The 4,860-nt window shown below is 43.9% G+C and overlaps 1 long non-coding RNA gene across 1 annotated transcript; it reads right to left on the reverse strand.

Moving 5' to 3' along the window:
- Positions 1-1,656: 1,656 nt before the first annotated feature.
- Positions 1,657-4,633, reverse strand: LOC144229559 (uncharacterized). Its single transcript, XR_013334519.1, has 2 exons — positions 4,148-4,633; positions 1,657-1,780 (listed from the first exon to the last, which is right to left on the reverse strand). It is a non-coding gene; the product is annotated as an uncharacterized LOC144229559 (long non-coding RNA).
- Positions 4,634-4,860: the final 227 nt, after the last annotated feature.

The raw sequence follows: 4,860 nt of genomic DNA on the forward strand, positions 1-4,860 counted from the left end.
TGATTAACATGACTGGAGAGGTGCTACCTCTAGTGGTAGCATCTAGTGGATAGAGGCCAGGGACACTGCTAAACATCCTACAAGGCACAAAACAGTCTCCACAGCAAAATATAATCTGACCCAAAATGTCAATGCTGCAGAGGCTGAGAAACCCTGCTGTAAACAAAGTGATACAACAAACCCCAGGTAGAAAAAAATATAAAGTGCACCTAATCAACACAGATTCAAATGCACATATATATATAAATATATATATACACATTTCCTCTATAAATCAAAAAGAAAATGTATACATACATATGTATATATACACACATATATATACATAATCCTCTATAAACAAAAAAAAAAAGGAAAACAGGCAAATATGAACATGGGCAGTAAACACAGAGATCCTCACCCTGCAGGGAAATGTCAAGTGAACAGGTGAGAGAGCATTCTAAAACCAGTAAAGTGGCAAAAATGAAAAATTCTGACAATACCAAATGTCAATAATGAGATAGATATCTGTAGTATACACTGCAGGTGAAAGGGTTATACCCATATAGGAATGTGCAGTGAGTTATAGCCATATATGAATAGGTATAAGAACATATAAATTATATGCATTCTTATTCATGCATTAGGATGAATAGTGATTAAGGATAATAGCTACCTCTAGGGATGAAGTGAGATGGATGGGAGGAACTCACAAGCTATTCTTCACAACAAATCTATGTTGTAGATATTCCTCCAACAATTAAATAATATGCTCAAAGGTACAAAGCCAGCAAGTGGCAGAGCCTGGATTCAGGCCAAGGGTTTTCTACTGCAAAACGCAATCCTGTCCCCGACAGTGGCAAAATATTATGACCGATGCCCTAAGCTGTGACAAAATTAAAGCATTCTTGGAAATATTTCTAGTTTTCATAGAAATAGTCTCAATCAAAATAAGTCTAGAATGGGAAGAAGGGAAAATGGGGTAGACCCAATGCAGAGTAGGCAAGGCAAATGTAAGCTATAGACTTCTCCCCCAGAAAAAATGGACATGAAATTATCTGTATATTTAATATCAGTGGTTCACAAATTCCCTGAGCACTCACTAAAAGCCTTTGGTTAAGAACATCTGCTTTGCACTGGGTGTTATGTGGAAACTAATTTGACAATAAACTATTTGTAAAAAAAAAAAAAAAAAATTTAAAACAATAAAAAAAAAGAACATCTGCTTTAGGAAGAAGAAAAAGAAGGGGGAAATTCAATTATAATATTTGAACGACGATTCAAATTTGTTTGACCAGAGTTGTAGTTTATTACCTACTGCAGAAGTATTCCAAACATTGCTCATGGTCAGAAATCTTTTGATTTGCCTCAATAAAATCTAACATTATTCTTACTATAATGAGCTCTTTGCTCCAGCACAATACAAAAAATGAGACTGGTGATTACAGGAGGCTTGTACAATTGAATTTAACTAATTCTATCTTGTGTGTAAAGGTTACCTTTGTGGAGGGCTGAAATTAGAACAAAGAACAAGAGATATTAGGCTTAAATAAGAAGTTGGATTTTTTTCCCTATGTCCCATTACTTATAAACTATAGCCTATGTTACGTCCATATTTGCAAAATGCACAAGGTCTAACATCTTTAGTTTTAAAATAAGAATATGCCACACAATCTATTAGTTTGTATTTGTAATGTCCTTTTTATTTGTAATTTATTTTCTTTGTATGTCCTCCTTTTCCACTTTGAGGTAATGGTTCATGTCTTTGCTGCTCTCCAGTCCTCTTCAATATTCTCTCATTCTGCCAGATATAAAGCACAATATCTTGATTTCATGTATTCTGCTAACCTAGCTACTTTTGAATTAATGTATTTCTTTCCCTCAATAAATACACCTAAACTGGTTACTTTCTTAATTTATCTTTGTGGTAACTGAATCTTTTAATATGAATCTGAAATAGCCATAGGATATACTGGTTCAAAATTATACTCCATCCAGCACAGTCTTGTTATTTTACAAACACGTGAGTGCTAACTATGAGCAGCAAATGTGCCAAGCAGACAATGGAATTAGCAGACACTTGTGGGAAGACTTCAAAAGTTAAGCAACATCCTAATAATTTTCCTTAATGATTGATAAAGCAGGTCAACCACAAACTCATACACAATTTTTTTTCAAATGTTTTGTTGATTTTTGAGAGATAGCACACGCACAAGTGGAGCAGAGAGGGAGGGACAGAGGGAGAAGGACAGAGAATCCCAGGCAGACCCCGCACCCACAGCAGGGAGTGGAGGCGGGGCTGGAACCCACCAGTTGAGAGATCATGACTTGAGCTGAAACTAAGAGCTGGATGCTTAACTGACTGAGCCACCCAGGTGCCCCTTATCCTCAAATATTTGAAAGCTGTGTTTCAGCTTGCGTAACGTTTGGGGAGAAATTACTACATAAAGTGACTACTTATAAGTTTGGCAATTAATGTTATCTCCTTGGACATTAAAGAATATTTTCTAACTCTAATATATATTTCTTTTTGTGTTTTTTTTTTGCTTAACTCTAATACATACATGTGTATATGTATGTACACGAATATTCAAATTTGTACTTTATTATCAGCTCTAAGTGTCTTCTACACTTTGACCGTAACTTTCTTCTTTCCATAATTGAGAACAATTATTTGTTATAGAGATTGTCCGCATGCCCCAACCTCTTATTCATTTTTTTCAGTGCATTGGAAAGACCAGACTAGAAGTTTTTAAACCCTGGATTTGAAACCTAGTTCTGTAACAAGCTGGCCGCATAATTTTTGCACAACTGACTTAACTTGGCTCTCTGTACATTTTCTTTCCTTTCTAAACAAAGCATGCTAACTGCTGACCTCATAACGTTGCCCTAAGGATGAAAGGAGATAAAGCATTTCCACTATGGGGCATGCTACTTGGCATAGAAACTGGGCCCAATCTATGGACGATGGACGCTACTCCCCACTTCTAAACTCCCTGGAAAGGACAGGTTTCCCTGAATCTCCACCATCACAGTAACTAGCAAAGTGCTTCACACATCACAGAAAGGATCCCCACATACTGCTTTAGGAGGAAATCTCTAGCTTTTTGCTAAGTATTTCACTTCTATTACTTTTGAGGCAGCCCTAACTCCAGATTCAGGTACTATACTACCTGACATCCACCATACAGATAATAATATTAAGTTCACGTTATGCTTTTGATAACCTTTCAACAGCTTCCCAGCTTCTTAGAATACAATTAAAACTCTTCACTACGGTGTGTCCGACTTCGGCTCAGGTCATGATCTCACAGTTCGTGGGTTCAATCCTCGCATTGGGCAGCTGTGCTGATAGCTCAGAGCCTGGAGCCTGCTTCAGATTCTGTGTCTCCCTCTCTCTCTCTCTGCCCCTCCCCTGCTCGCTCTGTCTCTCAAAATAAAGACATAAATTTTTTTTTTTTTAAATATTAAAAGGGGCGCCTGGGTGGCTCAGACGGTTAAGTGTCCGACTTCAGCTCAGGTCATGATCTCAGTCCGTGGGTTCGATCCCCATGTCGGGCTCTGTGCTGACAGTTCAGAGTCTGGAGCCTGCTTCGGGTTCTGTGTCTCCCTCTCTCTCTGCCGCTCCCCTGCTCGCTCTCTCAAAATAAAATAAAGACATAATTTCTTTAAGTATTAAAGAAAAAAAACCCAAAACTCTTTACTAGGTCTAGCGACTTACGTAGTCCCAACCTATTTCCCCCCCTCATGTAACATGTTCTGATCGCCGCTACCCTCCACCAACCCCTCAAATACTCCAAGCTTGTTCCAGCCCGGGGACTGGCTCCTCCACCATTTTCACAGGCTAGGCTATTTATAACATTAGGCTCAACCATAGCCTCCCCAGAGCCCTTCCCTTGATGACTCTGCCTCCTCCATGACCCTATTTTAAATAGTTTAAAGCCAAATCCGCTCTCACGAGTTTCCAGGGGAGATCAGGGGCCATGTCGACTTTGAGTCCCTATGTATTCCCAGTGCCTAGAACTGTGCCTGGCACAGAGTAAGCGAGTGAGCCCCGGAGCCACCACCCCTCCTAGGCTTTCGGGGAGGGGTCGCGTGGGCGTTCGCTGGGGCAGCACGACCGTCCTCCCAAGCCCAGGTCCCTTTCCTAGATCTTAAGGGCGAGCACCTCTTTCCCCCCCACGGGGGCCCTCGTTACGACTCGTGGGCGTTCCTCTCGTCGGGTCCCTGGATTCTGGGGAGTTTCGGGCACTGGGGCGCTCTTGCGGCCACAGCGGCTGGCCCTGGCTGCACTCACGAGGCTGCTGGAACATGCACGTGAGGAGTGAGCCAGGTGAGCCAGGGTGTCCCGCGGAATCCGACGGGGCCAGCGACGGGAACAGAACGCCGCGGCGTCGGCCTCGCCACCCCGTCAGCAAGACTTTCATGGAGACCTCGGAACGCGATGCCGGTCAAGGACAGGGCATTCTTTCAAAAGCCGTGGAAGAAAGCTTGGCGCTGGTCACCAGAAAAGGACTTCCAGGGAACTGACTGGAAAACTCACCATACACCGTAGGTTGCACACACGCCCCGAGGGAACTACACTGGAGGGAGGAGCGACACCTGAGAGACGAGCGAGCGCGCGCCCAGTTTGCGCAGCCGCGGTAGAAGCCGCACGCCCTCCAGCCAGCCGCGCAGCCGCAATGGAGGCTCTGTGAGCCTAGGGTGGGGCGCGGGACTGGGGCGGAGCTAGCTCCTCGCGCGCGCTGACGCGACGAGTCGCGGCGGAAGGGTGTGGTCGCGCAGGCGCCGCAGTGGGTCGGGTGGGGGCAAGGAGGCGGGGCCGCGCAGGCGCCGTGAGGGGCGGGAGCGGCGGCGGCGGCGGCTGCGGCGGTGGCAGCG

This window comes from Crocuta crocuta, unplaced genomic scaffold (assembly GCF_008692635.1).
Source record: "Crocuta crocuta isolate KB4526 unplaced genomic scaffold, BGI_CrCroc_1.0 scaffold348, whole genome shotgun sequence".
Classification (NCBI taxonomy): domain Eukaryota; kingdom Metazoa; phylum Chordata; class Mammalia; order Carnivora; family Hyaenidae; genus Crocuta; species Crocuta crocuta.